The sequence below is a fragment of the Haematobia irritans genome, chromosome 4 (genome assembly GCF_050003625.1).
Source record: "Haematobia irritans isolate KBUSLIRL chromosome 4, ASM5000362v1, whole genome shotgun sequence".
Taxonomy (NCBI): domain Eukaryota; kingdom Metazoa; phylum Arthropoda; class Insecta; order Diptera; family Muscidae; genus Haematobia; species Haematobia irritans.
This window is the reverse complement of record NC_134400.1, coordinates 7,629,087-7,650,000: the sequence shown is the minus strand read 5'-3', so window position 1 is coordinate 7,650,000 and position 20,914 is coordinate 7,629,087. Positions and strand designations below refer to the sequence as shown.

Genomic DNA, 20,914 nt, shown 5'->3' with positions numbered 1-20,914 from the left:
ACAATAAAATTTTGGTAGATTATTTTTGGCTCGAGTGGCAACCATGATTATGAACCGATAAGGACCAATTTTTGTGTGATTGGGGATCGCCTATATATAACTATAGACCGATATGGACCAATTTTGGCATGGTTATTAGCGGCCTTATACTAACACCACGTTGCAAATTTCAACCGGATCGGATGAATTGTGCTCCTATAAGAGGCTCCGGAGGTCAAATCTGGGGATCGGCTTATATGGGGGCTATATATAATTATGGACCGATTTCGACCTATTTGTGCATGGTCATTAGAGAACATATACCAACACCATGTACCAAATTTCAGCCGGATCGGATGAAATTTGCTTCTCTTAGAGGCTCCGCAAGCCAAATCGGGGGATCGGTTTATATGGGGAATATATATAATTATGGACCGATGTGGACCAATTCCTGCATGGTCATTAGAGAACATATACCAACACCATGTACCAAATTTCAGCCGGTTCGGATGAAATTTGCTTCTCTTAGAGGCTCCGCAAGCCAAATCGGGGGATCGGTTTATATGGGGAATATATATAATTATGGACCGGTGTGGACCAATTTGTGCATGGTTGTTAGAGACCATATACTAACAGCATGTACCAAATTTCAGCCGGATCGGATGAAATTTGCTTCTCTTAGAGCAATCGCAAGCCAAATTTGGGGGTCCGTTTATATGGGGCTATACGTAAAAGTGGACCGATATGGACCAATTTGTGCATGGTTGTTAGAGACCACATACTAACAGCATGTACCAAATTTCAGCCGGATTGGATGAAATTTGCTTGTCTTAGAGCAATCGCAAGCCAAATTTGGGGGTCCGTTTATATGGGGGCTATACGTAAAACTGGACCGATATGGACCAATTTTTTCATGGTTGTTAGAGACCATATACTAACACCATGTACCAAATTTCAGCCGGATCGGATGAAATTTGCTTCTCTTAGAGCAATCGCAGGCCAAATTTGGGGGTCCGTTTATATGGGGGCTATACGTAAAAGTGGACCGATATGGCCCATTTTCAATACCATCCGACCTACATCAATAACAATGCCAAGTTTCAAGTCGATAGCTTGTTTCGTTCGGAAGTTAGCGTGATTTCAACAGACGGACGGACGGACATGCTCAGATCGACTCAGGATTTCACCACGACCCAGAATATATATACTTTATGGGGTCTTAGAGCAATATTTTGATGTGTTACAAACGGAATGACAAAGTTAATATACCCCCATCCTATGGTGGAGGGTATAAAAAGACCTTCAGTTGGGCATGGAAGCATATTGGCAAAAGAAGTCAGCATAACGGGGTGCAATAAATTGAAATGGTTGCTTACTTCAATATATAAATAACGACCAATACTTGGTCGTGTGTACCAACTTTCGGTCACACCGCTATTATATTGGTTATATAAACTATCTAACAAAAGAAATAACTAACAATTATTCCACACAATTAAAAATTGTGAGTCTCCACTATCAAATTGTTGTCGTAATCGAATTCCAACCAATTATTTCTCTGGGTGTGGGTTTAAAGTTTTTTTAGCATTAAGAAAACAGTTTTTACTTTAAAGTACTTGGCATAATTTGGATTTTGAAACTGGAATTTTTTGTACATGAATACCTTTATTAATATATCGCAAACAGAGAATAAAAATTCGATGAATGAGATCTGTATCCAATTTTAATTTTACCGATCCTAGATTTAAAGCCAGGGAGGTCCCTAAAAAATGTCTTTATTTTAAAGAAGCCGCATCTTTGTTTGAATAATTGTGGCCATATTGGCAGTTGTGAATTACTCCGTTCTCCTCCACGAAGCACTGAATCCTGTGAAATATTATTCTTTCAACAAATTTTCCAACCGAACTCAGAAGGCTAATTGGACGGTAGCTTCCGAAAAAAGGTTTGGCATGATAGCCGGCTTATGCCGAAATAAATTCGTACAAACGTATCTCTTTTCCTATGCCACTGTCAAATCATCGATTTGAGTGCAGTTGGCTGGGTTTATTTTGAGCGTGCTTCCTCTTTTTTCATTCGTTTTGTTTTGTTATTGTTGGGTTTGTTCTTTAAGCATTGTTGTTGTTTTTTGATTTGTACGAATTTATTTCGGCTTAAGCCGGCTATCATGCCAAACCACACTTGAGTTCATTGTTGGGTTTAATGAGCTGCCTGAATTTATTCTGATAATTGGTTGATAGTTTTGCTGCAAGTAAAGGATGCTGATGAGGAATGTGGTAATTCCGAAACGTGCGTCCATCCAACCATCTTGCAGTCTATAGGGCAACCATCTTGCAGTCTATTTGACAAACATTATTTTCCTCTGTTGGTTAAGCTACACTTGTAGTTTAGTCAATGCATGGTTTTAAGCTGAAATCAAAAAACAACAACAATGCTTAAAGAACAAAACCAACAATAACAAAACAAAACGAAAAAAATTTTATTTCTATAGAAAATTTTGTCAAAATTTTATTTCTATAGAAAATTTTGTAAAAATTTTATTTCTATAGGAAATTTTTGGTCAAAATTTTATTTCTATAGAAAATTTTGTCAAAATTTTATTTTGATAGAACATTTTGTCAAAATTTTATTTTGATAGAAAATTTTGTCAAAATTTTATTTTTATCTTAGTTCAAGAGAAATGACTTGCAAAATCTACCAAAACATCAAGAATTCTACCAATCTACCAAACAGTAAAAAATCTACCATTTAATGCACTTAGTGAATTTAGTCCATTTTGGTCTTATCAACTTTCTGCCTATGTTTGGCTCAATTAAAAGGCGCCTCCTTCCTATAGCCAAGTCCGAATGGCATTTAAAATTGTTGTTAAAGCACTAAGAGAAGCTTTGATTACTGAGAGAAGATAATCCACCATCCTTTTCCTATGGCTGGACCTATCTCAACATTTTTGTAAATTTAATTTTTTGACCCCGTGCTATATTTTACTTAAGATTCGATCATGTCGAACTTATCTCCGTATTCATTATTTCCTGTTGTGTAGAATTCTGTAGCAATCGTTTCCTGATGCAAATGTCCACACAGATATTGAAAGGTGTATACCATACATTTTTGTACGCCATAAGGGCTTATCAAAAAAGGAAGCTTGCTTTGCAGTATCGAATGAGTACTGACGGCTGATTAAATTTACTCATGGGGTAAGTCATAGTTATCACAATATGCGCGCTTGTCTGTTTCCAAAACGTGCTCACATGGAGCGATTAATAGGCAATTGGGTCATTCACTCATCTTCAAGTAATCCTCGAAAGATTGTTATAACGTAGTTCCAGTAAAAAACGCTATTTATGCACGAGCAATATTTTAATGCGCTTGAATCTGATCTGAAACTTAAAATGGGGTAGCTTACATAAAATATTCTATAGAAATAAAATTTTGAGAAAATTTTATATAGAAATAACATTTTGACAAAATTTTCTATAGAAATAAAATTTTGAGAAATTTTTCTTCAGAAATAAAATTTTGATAAAATTTTATATAGAAATAAAATTTTTACAAAATTTTATATTTGAATAAAATTTTGACAAAATTTTCTATAGAAATAAAATGTTGACATAATTTTTCCATACAATTAAAAGTTTGACATAATTTTCTATAGAAATGCAATTTTGATAAAATTTGAATAAAATTTTGAATAAAATTTTGGCAAAATTTTTTATAGAAATAAAATTTTGGCAAAATTTTCTATTCAAATAATATTTTGAAAAAAAAATCTTTCTATAGATATAAAATTTTGACAAAACTTTCTATAGAAATAAAATTTTGACAAAACTTTCTATAGGAATAAAATGTTGACAAAATTTTCTATAGAAATAAAATTTTGAAAAACTTTTCTATAGAAATACAATTTTGACCAAATTTTCGTTAGAAATAAAATTTTGATAAAATTTTTAAGAAATAAAATTTTGATGAAATATTCTATACAAATAAAATTTTGACAAATTTTTCTATAGAAATAAAATTTTTACAAAATTTTATATTTGAATAAAATTTTGACAAAATTTTCTATAGAAATAAAATTTTGACATAATTTTTCTATATAATTAAAAGTTTGACATAATTTTCTATAGAAATGCAATTTTGATAAAATTTTCTATTTGAATAAAATTTTGGCAAAATTTTCTATAGAAATAAAATTTTGGCAAAATTTTCTATTCAAATAAAATTTTGAAAAAAAAAATCTTTCTATAGACATAAAATTTTGACAAAATTTTCTATAGAAATAAAATTTTGACAAATTTTCTATAGAAATAAAATTTTGACAAATTTTCTATAGAAATACAATTTTTACAAAATTTTCTATAGAAATAAAATCCAAAACGAACTTGTTCACTACTTATTTGGCGACGCTTTTTTTGCGGGGATGTTTCAAAAATAAAATTATATTTTTGTATGGAAACATGTGTGTCGCAACCAAGTTATTTTCTCGGAAATAATATGTCTCATTTCGGCAAACAGTTTATTTTTGTCGAAAAAACAACATTTTTCTCAATCAATAACAATTTTTTGCTCTCCTTATGTAATTTGAAAATTTTGCTTCAAATCGTCCCAAGAATTCATTAAATCTTTCTGCTTTTAGTAGCAGTTTAACTTAGTGCTGACAGTTTGCAATATGAGACGAGATTCCTCACTCACCCATTCCATCATAATGCCACATCATATCTTTTTGGCCCTTTTTTTGATTTTCATTGAATTTCTTCATTGCCTATGGGTATGAGGCTGACAGTCTATGTCACCTCGTTCTCTTTTTTTTGGGGGGGGGGAGCGTCATATTTCAATTAGAGATAAATACAAGATTGCCACTGTGACTATTGTTATGTTGTTCTTGCTTCTGTTGTACTTTTGTTTTTGTACAACCAGAATGGATTGAATGAGCAACACATACAACAACACGATTGGGCAAAATGTTACGTTACAGAATGTGGATTTGCAGTGAGAGTAGTAGGAAAGAGATTAAAAATAATTTGTCACCATAGACTTGAAATATTACATAGATGATTCGTTTCTCTCACAAAAAAAAAAACAATCTGATATCTCGTGTTGATATTATAGAGTCAGTTGCACTCATTAATTTAAAGCAATTTCCTTTTGAGTGTGTCTCTTACTCGTCTCTTTGGTGAGAGAAACGAATCATCTATGTTGAATTAAAGTCTATGGCTAGATTCTCTTTGAGTAATGTTTGCTTTAATATTGGCTGTATGTACTCCCGGTTTCCATTGGCATCCCTACACAGAAAAAAAAGTGTCTCGTAAAATTAAGAAGATTTTTACAATAATTTATTACAAGAATTTTCCAGAATTTTAGTTCATTTTTCGTATCTTGAACGAAAATTAACTACTCGAAAGGAAATTTTACAAATTCTAAGTAGCAATCGTTTAGTTCATGGCCTACAAAATACGATGGAAATTTCCTTAAAAAATTTCTTAACTGGTAGTTAAAAATTCGTTTGTCATGCTATAAAACTACTTGTGAAATGTAAAGTATTTTCTAAATAATAAGTGCAATTTACTATAAGATTTTTTTGTATGAGAAAATATTTTTTTTACGAAAAATGAACTTGAAAGTGGATAGCAATTTCTTACTGACTATTCCTATAGTTAATAATTGTTGGTAAAAAATTACACAATGAAATATTTTTAGTTCACATGTAATTAAATTTATAGACATTTTCGTCAAAAATGGTAGATAACATTTCATGAAAATTTTGCAAATTTTAAGTTAAACGTTTCATCGCTCATAAACTGGTGTGCCTTTACGAATATTATTCTTAGAGTAAATTGTCAGCAGATGCGATGAACTAATGAATAGTACAGAGATCTTTATCGAAATAGTGGAATGTGATTAATGTAAAGATGATGTTACTTGAGTTTTGTTGTGTATACATGAGCGTGGGATTGTTTTTATTTTTGTTCATTTAGTGGCTTGTGTGTGTGTGTTTGTTATTCGTTGATGGTTTTTGGCTGGATGAGGTGTTGTTTTCAATAAAGGCACATGTGTTTTTGTTGTTGTAGGGATGTTTTGGCTTTGCTTGGTTTTGTTTGGCATGCTTCAGTTGTATTGTTGGCGTTGGCGTGGGCTGTTGCATCTTTTAAGTAGGTATGCAACAAGGGAATATAAAGGCATGGAATATTTTGGATTTTTGAGTCATATATTGGTGTTTGTTTATTAAACCTTTTAAATGAAAGTTATTAATATTTTATCGGTAGTTTAGAAAACAAGTTATTAAGAATATTTAGGAAAATATGTTGAAATTGAAAGTGTATTGAAATTTTTATTATTCTATGTAAAAAAATTAATATTCAATTCCAGATGAATTTGGAAAATTTTTGTTATATCTCAGCGTATAGTTTACTCATAAATTGGTAAGTATTTTTTTAATATGGCTTTCTTTTGAAAAGAATATTTTTTATGTATGTTATTATTTGTTAATTATTTTTTTTTTTTTGGAAACCAGTTTAATGTTTTTCTTTCTTGTAAAAGCGATATTTAATTTCAGAGCAACTCCAGACGGATTAAAACAAATTTAAAAAGGTAGAGAATTGGTAAGTTTTCTTTTAAAAATTGGCTTTCTTTCAACTAGAATATTTACGTTTTTATGACCTTTTTATCATCAAAATTACAGGTTTTTAATACCTTATTTTAGTATTTCTTTAATTAATTTTTTTGGAAACTAATGTAATATTTTTAATGTAAAAATAAATATTTAATTTCAGAATAACCCCTTAAAATTTGGACAAATTTTTAGTACTCCTTTGCCTGTAATTTAATAGTGAATTGGTAAGTTTTCTTTAACTTTCTTTTAACCCTGGACAGCCATCCTTATTTTTTGTACATTAACGTCATCCTTCGTCATTTTGACTACGGCTGATTTCAAGACGATATAATTTTCATCGTGAGCGAAAAAGTGAACCAAACTTGAATTTATTTTCTTATTCAATTTGGTTTTAAGTAGTATAAAACAAAAATTCATAAAACGGTCGAATTAGTATAACTTAAATTTACCATTTCCCAATAGACTAAAATGCATTTTAAATCGAAAATGAAATTACGTGTCGTCATTTTGATGACTGTCTAGGAATGCATATTATTATTTTTTTCATTAGATTTTTTGAAAAGTCATTTAATAATTTTATTTAATATTTAATTTCAGAGTAACCCAAATAAATTTGGACAACTTTTTATATTTCCCCTCAGCGTACAATTTAATAGAGAATTGGTAAGTTTTATATTAAAACTTTGGCTTTCTTTCAACTAGAATATTTATTTTATTATATCTTTCACATCGATAACAACACAGTTTTATGAGTTTATTTAGAATACTTCATTATTTCTCTAATTGTTTCAGGTACAAATTTTATGAGATACGTTTTCCAAAGAAAAGTTGAATTCCTTACACCATTTGATAAAATGCCCCAAATATGGTAAGTTACAAGCTAAAATGAAGAATTAAAAATTATATTTCATTACATGGTATTAATTTTTAACAATTTTCATTATTGTTTCCATTTTTTCCAGCAAGATATGTGAAAAAATTACCTACGATGAATAAAAAAAGGATAAGTCAAAATGTCCAAACAGCGGGTTCAAATGAACTACTCTCTTTTCCATGTGGTCGTAATTTTTATTCACAAAAAACATTGTATTAAGAACTTTCATCATAAGTTTTTATAATAAAGTACTTTTGCTTAAAGATAGTTTAATTTTAATGTATGAAAATTCTCATAATAGTAAAACGGTTTGTTGTTCCTTTAATTATTTAATTTCTCTATACTGTGGAATGATTGATTTAAAAATAGTCTAGTCGTCGACATTTTAAAGAGACTGTTAACCAATTTTTATTATCGGGTTTCCCACAAAATAAGCAAGTAAACCAAAATAATACTGACTTTTTAACTTGGTAGGTGTATATAAATCTTATGGTGTTGTAAAAATGAACTAAACTACAATGTTATAGATGAACTAAAATTTAAGAAAATTATAAACTAGACAAGTTGAAAAAAATCTTAAGGGCTAAATCATGGTCAATATTACTACAGTTTAGTTCATTTTGCAATGGAAAAGGGTTCACTGTTTTTTCAGTGTATGCAACGCATACGTTAGAAAGAGAAAGGAATATAATTCCATAGCAATTGGGATTATAATATTGAAGAGATTATCTAAGATTTTATAAGGATTTGAATCTTGATCTAAAAAAATAAAAATCTTGAATTAAGATTTTATTGCAATGGAAACTATAAATTTCAACTCAATAGAGAAACGATTTGTTTGTTGCTACCAGTTTTGTTTTATTTCCATTATGTTTCACTATACCCAAAAATGGGAGGAGCTACACTCAAACGATATCCAAATGCCAGAAGGAAATGCAACAGGATCAAAAAAAAAAAAGGTCATCAATGAACTCAGCCCCCTCAACCTCTTGGGTGCATAAAATCACCAGAAAATCTTCCAAAAACAAACCAAACAATATTACATCAAATGACGAGTATGGCTATACAAACCACCACCACCATTAGAATTACTCCTTATATGAAATCATGAATGAAAAAAGGTGATGAGGACAAATGATGACAGTGGCAGAAAATCACATCACTTCACATGGAAGGATATCCAGTAAGCATATCGAATTACAATTAAATCATATAAAGATTTAAAGATTTGTTACGCATAGAGAAAAAAAACACCAGGGGTTCTTGCTCACTTTGCCAAAGCAATGTCTATGGTAAGGCCAAAAAGCCAGGACTATTTTTAGACGGGCCTATGCGAAACTTAAATACCCTACACAATAGATTTTATTCTTCAAAACTTGCTGGTGAGCACAATACATTGCGAAAACGAATATTGAAAAATAAGCTTGGACGAAAGCCTTTGAAGTGAAAGATAGACAACAAAGAGCCAAGAACTTGCTTCGTTGGCTCGAAAGTGGTAAGTTACCGAATTTGGTTTGGGAACAACCAAAATGCTCGGGTTTACAATCCAAAGAGGTTGAAAATTTACAGCGTCGATTCGTCATCAGATGGTGGCTCATCGCTCGTATTCATCGACGATGGGGTGAAAATATATGGCAAATATTATGGGGAAAATGTCCAGTGTTGAGTCCCTGGGAAGACAAACATTTGGGCCGCAGATTATTGACATTCCTAAATTTGGAGAAAATTTTACCAAACAAATTTTTATCAAAATTTGATTTCTATAGAAAATTTTATCAAAATTTTATTTCTATAGAAAATGTTGTCAACATTTTGTTTCTGAAGAAAATTTTGTAAAAATTTTATTTCTATAGAAAATTGTATCTAAATTTTATTTCTATAGAAAATTTTCTCAAAATTTTATTTCTACAGAAAATTTTGTCCAAATTTTATTTCTATAGAAAATAATGTCAAAATTTTATTTCCATAGATAATTTTGTCAAAATTTTATTTCTTTAGAAAATTTTGTCAAAATGTTATTTCTATAAAAAATTTTGTCACATTTTTATTTCTATAGACAACTTTGTTAAAATTGAATTTCTATAGAAAATTTTGTCATAATTTTATTTCTATAGAAACTTTTGTCAAAATTTTCTTTCTATGGAAATTTTGTCAATATTTTATTTCTATAGAGAATTTTGTCAACATTTTATTTCAGTGGAATTTTTTTCAAATATTTATTTCCATAGCAAATTTTTGCAAAATTCTATTTCCATAGAAAATTTTGCCAAAATTTTATTTTTTTAGAAAATTTTTGCAAAATTTTAATTCTGTAGAAAAGTTTGTCCAAATTTTATTTCTATAGAAAATTTTGTCAAAATTTTATTTCAGTAGATTTTTTTTTTCAAAATTTTATTTCCATAGAAAATTTTGCCAAAATTCTATTTCCATAGAAAATTTTTGCAAAATTTTATTTCCATAGAAAATTTTGCCAAAATTTTATTTCTTTAGAAAATTTTTGCAAAATTTTATTTCTATAGAAAAAAATTTTTATTTCTATAGAGAATTTTGTCAATATATTATTTCTATAGAAAATTTTGTCCACATTTTATTTCGATAAAAAATTTTTTCAAAATTTTATTTGTCTAGTCAATTTTGTCAAAATTTTATTTCGATAAGAAATTTTTTGCAATATTTTATTTCTTTATTTCATTAGAAATAAAATTTTGAGAAAAGGAAATGTCGTCAAAATTTTTATGTATGTAGAAAATTTTATCAAAATTTCATTTCTATAGAAAATTGTATCTAAATTTTATTTCTATAGAAAATTTTGTCAAAATTTTAATTCTGTAGAAAAGTTTGTCAAAATTTTATTTCTATAGAAAATTTTGTCAAAATTTTATTTCAGTAGAATTTTTTTTTCAAAATTTTATTTCCATAGAAAATTTTTGCATAATTTTATTTCCATAGAAAATTTTGCCAAAATGTCATTTCTATAGAAAATTTTTGCAAAATTTTATTTCTATAGATTTTTTTTTGTTTCTATAGAGAATTTTGTCAATAATTTATTTCTATATAAAATTTTGTTCAAATTTTATTTCGATAAAAAATTTTGTCAAAATTTTATTTCGGTAGAAAATTTTGTCAAAATTTTATTTGTCTAGTCAATTTTGTCAAAATTTTATTTCGATAAGAAATTTTTTGCTATATTTTATTTCTTTAGAAATAAAATTTTGACAATAGAAAATGTTGTCAAAATTTTATTTGTGTAGAAAATTTTATCAAAATTTAATTTCTATAGATAATTGTGTCTAAATTTTATTTCTATAGAAAATTTTGTCAAAATTTTATTTCTATAGAAAATTTTTGCAAAATGTTATTTCTATAGAAAATTTTTGCAAAAATTTTATTTCTATAGAAATTTTTTTTTGTTTTTATAGAGAATTTTGTCAATATTTTATTTCAATAGAAAATTTTGTCAAAATTTTATTTCGATAGAAAATTTTGTCAACATTTTATTTCGATAGAAAATTTTTGCAAAATTTTATTTCGATAGAAAATTTTGTCAAGATTTTTTTTCTATAGAAAATTTAGTCAAAATTTTACTTCTATAGAAGGTTTTGTCAAAAATTCATTTCCATAGAAAATTTTATTTCTGTAGAAAATTTTTCTTTAGAAATAAAATTTTGAGAAAAGGAAATGTCGTCAAAATTTTATTTATGTAGAAAATTTTATCAAAATTTCATGTCTATAGAAAATTGTATCTAAATTTTATTTCTATAGAAAATTTTGTCAAAATTTTAGTTCTATAGAAAAGTTTGTCAAAATTTTATTTCTATAGAAAATTTTGTCAAAATTTTATTTCAGTAGAATTTTTTTTTTAAATTGTATTTCTTTAAGAATTATTTTTCATAGTTTCGGCTATAGGTCGATTAAAAAACATAGATATGATGTTTTTCTTTTATTTTTATTTTTTTATTTATTTTATTTATATATTGACTTCGTCAAACCCGTTTTCAAGGATTTGTTCTGGTGTACACAGCTTCACACTCTGTTTTACACTGAATTTAACTTTCTATTGAAAACGGTTCCTTGAAAACGGTTTTGACGAAGTCAACCGAAATATTGGAAATAAAAATAAAAGAAAAACATCATATCTATGTTTTTTAATCAACCTATAGCCGAAACTATAAAAATAATAATTCTTAAAGATAAATAAAAAGGTCAACGATAATTATCCAGAAATAAAATTTTATTTCCATAGAAAATTTTGCCAAAATGTCATTTCTATAGAAAATTTTTGCCAAATGTTATTTCTATAGATTTTTTTTTGTTTCTATAGAGAATTTTGTCAATAATTTATTTCTATAGAAAATTTTGTTCAAATTTTATTTCGATAAAAAATGTTGTCAAAATTTTATTTCGGTACAAAATTTTGTCAAAATTTTATTTGTCTAATCAATTTTGTCAAAATTTTATTTCGATAAGAAATTTTTTGCAATATTTTATTTCTTTAGAAAAAAAATTTTGACAATAGAAAATGTTGTCAAAATTTTATTTGTGTAGAAAATTTTATCAAAATTTAATTTCTATAGAAAATTGTGTCTAAATTTTATTTCTATAGAAAATTTTGTCAAAATTTTATTTCTATAGAAATTTTTGTCAAAATTTTATTTCTATAGAAATTTTTGTCAACATTTTATTTCTATAGAAAATTTTGTCTAAATTTTATTTCTATAGAAAATTTTGTCAAAATTTTATTTTTATAGAAAATTTTATCAAAATTTTATTTCTATAGAAAATTACTGCAAAATTTTATTTCTATAGAAATTTGTCAACATTTTATTTCTATTGACAATTTTGTCAAAATTTTATTAGTATGGAAAATTTTGTCAAAATTTTATTTCTATAGAAATTTTCTCAAGATTTATTTCTATAGAAAATTTTTATTTCTATTGAAAAATTTTATTTATATAGAAAAGTTTTTCAAATAGACCTAGATTTGTTACAAACGGAATGACTTTTCGTATATACCCTTCTCTTAACTTTCCCATGGTGAAGGGTATACAAAAGGACTGGTAACAAAACGGAAGGACAAAATTCAATTGTTCATTTACCATGAATGAAAAAAAGTCCTCTAAGGAAGCATCCATCCCCTATGAGAGCAGAGAAGAAAAAAATGAAATTTACAAACATTTGGTTTTAATTTGTCCCATTCCATAACAATTTCGTGTATTTGAGTCCCCATAGAGTTTGGTATTTTTTGATGATTGTTGGTTGATATTGGTGATAGATATAACAATATTGATGTTAAGGACATTAACGGTGGTGTTTATGTTGTTGTGGTCGATGATATTGTCGCTGATGAGGTTACTACCAGAAAACATATGTTCCACTTTGCCACTATTACATTTAGAAAGATGTTAATTAAATCATTGGGGAGTTGTTCCTTTTTCTTCCAATGTTCATTAAATTAAATTTGGTTTCCTTGGGGATGAGAAATCTATGCGGAATGGGTATGGCAAGGACTCTAGAGATATTTAACCTTTTTGTCAAAGGGTTTAGTGTATTAGTGATCTCGCTCAGCTTCCACAAAGATGGTTATGTTTTCAATAATGAATAGCGACATATAAAAAGAAATATATAAAGAAAAAAAAAAAAGATTTCAAAGTTCAAGTAAATCCATTCATTAACCATTGACTACAATATTATTTGGTAGGTCTATAGGAATGACCGGCCGAATATGAATAAATGTGAAGAGGACTCACCTTTCTGAGAGTGAAGTGTCAGAGAATATGAATAAATCTGAAGAGATTTATAAATTGTCAGAGGTTTTATATTAACCCAGGAAGTGACATATTGTAATATTGCATGCGGCCAAAGCAAACAAAAAAACAAAAAAAAAACAAAAACCAAATCAATTTTGTATAAATGCACAAAATCTTTTTTTCCATAATTAGTCGTTGTCTTATAAATTGACATTCTCTCCGAAAAATCTTGAAATTTGAATCGTGCACAATTTTTAAATGAGGTCTCATATTCAATCTGTTTACGCTCATTCCCATCCATATCTGGCATGGCGTCCACAACATAGGAATGATATATGTAAGTGGAGCATAAAGGATATTAAGTTGGGTACACTTTGTAAAATAAAAATTTTTCTTTAAAAGCAAATAAAACGATTAAGAGACACTCGCTGCAACGATTTTCAAAAATTCCTGTTTATTTGCTCACAAAGAACATATTTTTTGTTATAAAAGAGAATGTCGTTTGTTTAAAATTTCTTTAGGATCAAATGTAGGGTTTCTTTGGGTGTAAATATCCTCGCTCAAAATTATGGGGATGGCTGATAAAAAAAAAAAAAAAAAAAAAAAAAAAAAACACTATTAAAATTTTTTAACCACATTAATGTTTCCCGGACATAGACGATACTATAGTTCCCTTGTACAAACATATCAAAGATTATTTTCCTAAATAATGCCTAGTAAATAAGTAGACGTGTTGGCTTCCCTGGGTTACTAAGTTGTAACACGCGTCTTAACACGCCTTTGCATATTAAAGGGTGAGGTTTTAGAGAGTGGGCGAGTGATGAGACTAAATTGCTGTATGCTGTAAATTTGACACCAAACCAAGGAATTATGTGAATACGAGGGCTCAATTAAAAAGTTTGGTGTATGAGGCACTTCTTTATCACTCGATTCACCACTTTATAAATTCCATTCGGTTATATGGCTAAAATCTTGATTTTCTCAGAAAATTTCAATTTTCTTCGAATTATAATAACACAGTGAAAAAAAAAATATTTACCAAATATGAAAGATGGTCTTTGGACTAAGACACAATATCCTTAAAGTAAAGATAAACATTTTTTATATAAGGAAATTGTCTTTAAATTAACTGAGATAGAAAATGATGTAAAATTTTATTTCTATAGGAAATTTTGTAAAAAATTTATTTCTTTAAGAAATTTTGTCAAAATTTAATTTCTATAGAAAATTTTGTCAAAATTTTAATTCTATAGAAAATTATGTCAAAATTTTATTTCTATGGACAATTTTTTCAAAATTTTATTTCCATAGGAAATTTTGTCAAATTTTTATTTGTATAGAACATTTTATCAAAATTTTATTTCTATAGAAAATCATGTCAAAATTTCATTTCTATAGAAAATTTTGCCAAACTTTTATTTCTATAGAAAATTTTGTCAACATTTTAATTCTATAGAGAATTTTTTCAAAATTTTATTTCTATAGAAAATGTTGTTAAAATTTTATTTCTAAAGATAATTTTGTCAAAATGTTATTTATATAGAAAATTTAGTAAAAATTTTATTTCTATAGGAAATTTTGACAAAATTTTATTTCTATACAAAAATTCCTTAAAATTTTATTTTTATAGAAAATTTTGTCAAGTTTTTATTTCTATATTTCAATTCAAATTTTTATTTTTATTGAAAATTTTTTAAAAATTTTATTTCTATAGAAAATTTCGTCAAAATTTTATTTCTATAGATAATTTTGTCAAAATGTTATTTCTATAGAAAATTTTGTCAAAATTTCATTTTCATAGGAAATTTCAAGTCAAGTTTTTATTTCTATAGGAAATTTTGTCAAATTTTTATCTTAATATTAAATGTTGTCAAAATTTTAATTCCATTGAAAATTTAGTCAAAATTTTATTTCTATAGAAAATTTTGTCAGAACTTTATTTCTATAGAAAATATTGTCAAAATTTTATTTCTATAGGAAATTTTGTCAAATTTTTATTTCTATAGAACATTTTCTCAAAATTTTAATTCTATAGAAAATTATGTCAAAATTTTATTTCTATAGAAAATTTTGTCAAAATATTGTTTCTATAGAACATTTTGTCATATTTTTATTTTTATAGAAAAATTTCTAAAAATTTTATTTCTATAGAAAATGTTAATTCTATAGAAAATTATGTCAAAATTTTATTTCCATAGGAAAATTTGTCAAAATTTTATTTCCATAAGAGATTTTGTCAAAGTTTTATTTGTCTAGAAAATTTTGTCAAAATTTTATTTCTATAGAAAATTTTGCCAAATTTTTATTTTTATAAAAAATTTTCTAAAAATTTTATTTCTATAGAACCTTTTGTCAAAATTTTAATCCTATAGAAAATTATGCAAAAATTTTATTTCTATAGAAAATTTTGTCAAAATTTTTTTGTATAGAAAATTTTGTCAACATTTTAATTCTATAGAAAATTATGTCAAAATTTTAATTCTGTAGAAAATTTTGTCAAATTTTTATTTCTATAGAAAATTTTGTCAACATTTTAATTCTATAGAGAATTTTTTCAAAATTTTAGTTCTATAGAAAATTTTGTTAAAATTTTATTTCTAAAGATAATTTTGTCAAAATGTTATTTATATAGGAAATTTAGTAAAATTTTTATTTCTATAGAAAAATTTGTCAAAATTTCATTTCCATAGGAAATTTTGTCAAAATTTTATTTCTATAGGATATTTTGAAAAAATTTTAGTTCTATACAAAAATTTCTCAAAATTTTGTTTTTGTAGAAAATTTTGTCAAATTTTTAGTTGTATAGAATATTTTTTCAAATTTTTATTTTTATTGAAAATTTTTTTAAAATTTTATTTCTATAGAAAATTTTTTTAAAATTTTGTTTCTATAGAAAATTTCGTCAACATTTTATTTCTATAGATAATTTTGTCAAATTTTTGTCTTTATATAAAATGTTGTCAAAATTTTAATTCCATAGAAAATTTTGTCAAAATTTTATTTCTATAGAACATTTTCTATTATTTTTTGTAGAAAATTTAGTCAAATTTTTATTTCTATAGATCATTTTGTCAACATTTTATTTCTATAGAACATTTTCTCAAAATTTTAATTCTATACAAAATTATGTCAAAATTGTATTTGTATAGAAAAATTTGTCAAAATATTGTTTCTATAGAACATTTTGTCAAATTTTTATTTTTATAGAAAATTTTCTAAAAATTTTATTTCTAAAATTATGTCAGAATTTTATTTCCATAGGAAAATTTTTCAAATAAGAAATAAGAAATTTTGTCAAAATTTTATTTCTATTTTCTAAATTTTCTACAAATTTTATTTCTATAGAACATTTTGTCAAATTTTTATTTTTATAGAAAATTTTCTAAAAATTTTATTTCTATAGAACATTTTGTCAACATTTTATTTCTATAGATAATTTTGTCAAATTTTTATTTCTATAGATAATTTTGTCAAAATTGTATTTCCATAGGAATTTTTTATTTTTATAGAAAATTTTGTTTCTATGGAAAATTTTAGTTCTATGGAAAATTTCGTCAAAATTTTATTTCTATAGAAAATTTATGAAGGATTTTTTTAGAATTCTACCAACTGTGGCAACCGTGATTACAAGTCGAAAAAACCACCATCACTGATTTTTCTATCCTCCCCATGGGTTATTTATACTGGTCGCTAATTAGGAATATAAACTCGCAGGATACAAAATATTCACTTAATTTCTATCCTTAGCCAGTCAGCGATAACCGCAGACAGTTTTTTTCTTTTACATTGTAAACTGATGCTATGCTATTCCCAAGACTTGGCATCAAATATTTCGTGGATTTTAAGTCAGATTTTGTAATTTATTGATATGTTCCCTTGTGGTGTCCATTTTCGTTCCTCCTCCATGTACATCATATTCTCATCTAAGGGTTGACATTAAAAATAAACGAAGCAAAACCAAATGTATAGTGAGTCTTAGAGGTGCATAATAATTATTGTGAGTGTGAAATTAAAAATTAATTATTAATGGTGGGGTTTAGATTTACATTAACCACAAAATTAAAGGGAAATTTTACATACAATTTATTTTTTATTTATATAAAATTTTTATTATGAAATATTTTTTTAAAACGGATCTCGATTATAATAAATTACAAACAAAAGCTTTTTTTGTATTTTTATGAATTAATTCTTTTTCAGAAAAATATTTTGATATAATATGGAAGAATACATTTCTTTCAAGGATTATAAACCCTTGTTTTAATTTTTTTTATTAAATTTTAAATACTCAGCTATTGATTTTGCGACCATCCGTTAAAGTAGTACGCTTTGAAGAGAGAAAAATGTCCTTAATCTAAAGAAGCTATGTAGTTTGCTGTGATTTAATATCAAAATCCTTAAGTCCAACTAGAAGTCCCAAGTAACAGTTTTTTTTTTTTGAGTGCATAAAAACCTTGGCAAAAGGGGACACTTTCCATTTTGTTTTCGTCGTTAGCAAAAATGCTCAATAAGACAGCAAAATACAGTAGATCACTGATAACTAAATCCTCTACCAAATGGAAGTCACAGCCATTGTTCCTAAACAATTGTGCTAGCCATGATTTCAATTCAAGATTCTTGATTTCTAAGAGTTTTTGAATTAAAATACATATCCTCTTGTCAGTCCGAGTGGAGATGGAAATCGCTGAAAGTAGGCAATGCTTGTTGGTGGAAACATTAGAAAATGACATACTTCCGATATCTGGCAGAAATAATCCTTTGTTACAAGGAAAAGTAAAATAGTTATGAATATGAACATCTATGCGATAGGAAATAAGTACACTGAAAAAATATTATCGTGAGGCTAAAGATTTCATGTCCTTAAAATCGTTACTGCAATTTTCCGCTTCTTTGGCTCGGAATCAATACCAAAATCATTGGAGCAATGACAAAATCTTTGGAACCGGGCATGCATTTTTTCAGTGTAGAAGAAAGCACTTTTCTATAAAGTTTTTTGACCCACCGATAAAATTTTGATAAAATTCTCTATAGAAATAAAATTTTGACAAAATTTTCTATAGTAATAACATAGAGCTTCCCAACCCAATTTTCTTCGCCCCCAAAAAAATCAATTTCGTTAAATAAAATTTTGATAAAATTTTCTACAGATATAGAATTTTGGCAAAATTTTCAATAGAAATACAATCTTGACAATATTTTCTATAGAAATAAAATTTTGACAATATTTTCTATAGAAATAAAATTTTAACAAAGTTTTCTATAGAAATAAAATTTTGACAAAAATTTCTATAGAAATAAAATTTTGACAAAATTTTCTATAGAAATAAAATTTTGACAAAGTTTTCTATAGAAATAAAATTTTGACAAAAATTTCTATGGAAATAAGATTTCGACAAAATTTTCTATAGAAATAAAATTTTGACAAAATTTTTCATAGAAATAGACTTTTGACAAAAATTTCTATGGAAATAAGACTTCGACTAAATTTTCTATAGAAATAAAATTTTGACAAAATTTTCTATTGAAATAAAATTTTGACAAAATTTTTTATTGAAATAACATTTTGACAAATTTTCTATAGAAATAAAATTTTTACAATGTTTTCTATAGAAATAAAATTTTTACAATGTTTTCTATAGAAATAAAATTTTGACTAAATGTTTTACAGAAATAAAGTTTTGACAAAAGTTTCTATAGCAATACAATTTTGACCAACTTTTCTATATAAATAAAATTTTGAAAAAATTTTCTTTAGAAATAACATTTTGACAAAATTTTTTTTATAGAATTAACATTTCGACAAAATTTTCTATAAAAATAAAATTTTGACTGAATTTTTTATAGAAATAAAATTTTGACAAAATGTTCTACATAAATAAAGTTTTGACAAAAGTTTCTATAGCAATACAATTTTGACCAACTTTTGTATAGAAATACAATTTTGAAAAAATTTTCTTTAGAAATAACATTTCGACAAAAATTTTTATAGAAAAAACATTTCGACAAAATTTTCTATAAAAATAAAATTGTGACAAAATTTTCTATAAAATAAAATTTTGACAAAATTTTCTATTGAAATAACATTTTGACAAAATTTCCCATAGAAATAGAATTTTGACAAAATTTTCTATGGAAATAAGATTTCGACATTTCCTATAGAAATAAAATTTTGACAACATTTTCTATTGAAATATTTCTATAAAATAAAATGTTGACAATTTTTTTTCATAGAAATAACATTTCGACAAAATTTTCTATAAAAATAAAATTTTGACAAAATTTTCTATAAAATAAAATTTTGAAACAATTTTCTATTGAAATAACATTTTGACAAAATTTCCCATAGAAATAGAGTTTTGACAAAATTTTCTATGGAAATAAGATTTCGACATTTCCTATAGAAATAAAATTTTGACAACATTTTCTATTGAAATAAAATTTTGAAACAATTTTCTATTGAAATAACATTTTGACAAAATTTCCCATAGAAATAGAGTTTTGACAAAATTTTCTATGGAAATAAGATTTCGACATTTCCTATAGAAATAAAATTTTGACAACATTTTCTATTGAAATAAAATTTTGAAAAAATTTTCTATAGAAATAAAATTTTGACAAAATTTTCTACTGAAATAACATTTTGACAAATTTTCTATAGAAATAACATTTTGAAAAAATTCCTATAGAAATAAAATTTTGACAAAATTTTCTATAGAAATAAAATTTTGACAAAATTTTCTATAGAAATAAAATTTTGACAAATTTTCTATAGAAATAAAATTTTTAGAAAATTTTCTAAAGAAATAAAATGTTGAATTTCGCTCAAATTATTTTAATTTAAATTATTTATTTAATATTAATAATAGAAATTGGGAGGTGTCCACCTATTTGAGGTTAATTTTACTGTGAGAATGTAACAAACGTCTCACAAAAGTTGTCAACTTTGAACTGTTTCACTGCTATCCTTATATCCATAAATTTTTTCTGATATAGACCCATCTCCAATGTGCTGCCGATCGAAAGGAATTTTTTTTCACTAACCAAATTGTAATGGCCTCGATTTAAATTTCGATATTTTTATCGCCCGAGTTTCACCACAAAAAAAACGTATTTATTGTCACCGCCCGATTTTAGCCTTTCATTTTTTTGGGGTTTGGCCTGAATTGATCCTTTTTCCGGTTAAATGGACCGTAAAAGGTTAAGTAATTTTGCATAATCTATGACTACTCATATCACATCATCACCCAGTGAGTTTAACTTATTTTAAATCTTGGACAATTTCTAATCTCCTTTTTTTCTAATCCATTTCACCATAAACCATAATTTTTCTGGAGAAAAACAAAAGCAAATATTAAAGCAACCACAAAATCCCTTGAGTGATCATAATAATCCAAACTCAAACCAAGTTTAAAAATAGAGCAAAACAATGCCCAATGTTTTGTAAACAAACTCTTAACCGAGAGATAATCCAACCAAGTCCTCTTTACTCTTTAAGATCAGTACAAGCGAGTGAAGAGCAACAAAAACAATTTAAGGCTTACTCACACTCTCTGTCTCAATCGTTCTATATCTTCAATATTACGTTGAGGCTTTTGTTAACACTCACCTAATGACAGTTTAAGGGAGTAATGTCAGGTTTGCTATTATGTCGCGTCACTTGGATATTTTTTATTACAGTGATGGTGAGGACAGAACCAACCATTAAGTTAT

At 26.1% G+C, this 20,914-nt stretch overlaps 1 long non-coding RNA gene across 1 annotated transcript; it reads left to right on the top strand.

The window, feature by feature from the left end:
* Nucleotides 1-6,509: 6,509 nt before the first annotated feature.
* Nucleotides 6,510-7,249, top strand: LOC142236827 (uncharacterized). The gene is made up of 3 exons (XR_012722217.1): nt 6,510-6,572; nt 6,744-6,807; nt 7,181-7,249. It is a non-coding gene; the product is annotated as an uncharacterized LOC142236827 (long non-coding RNA).
* Nucleotides 7,250-20,914: the final 13,665 nt, after the last annotated feature.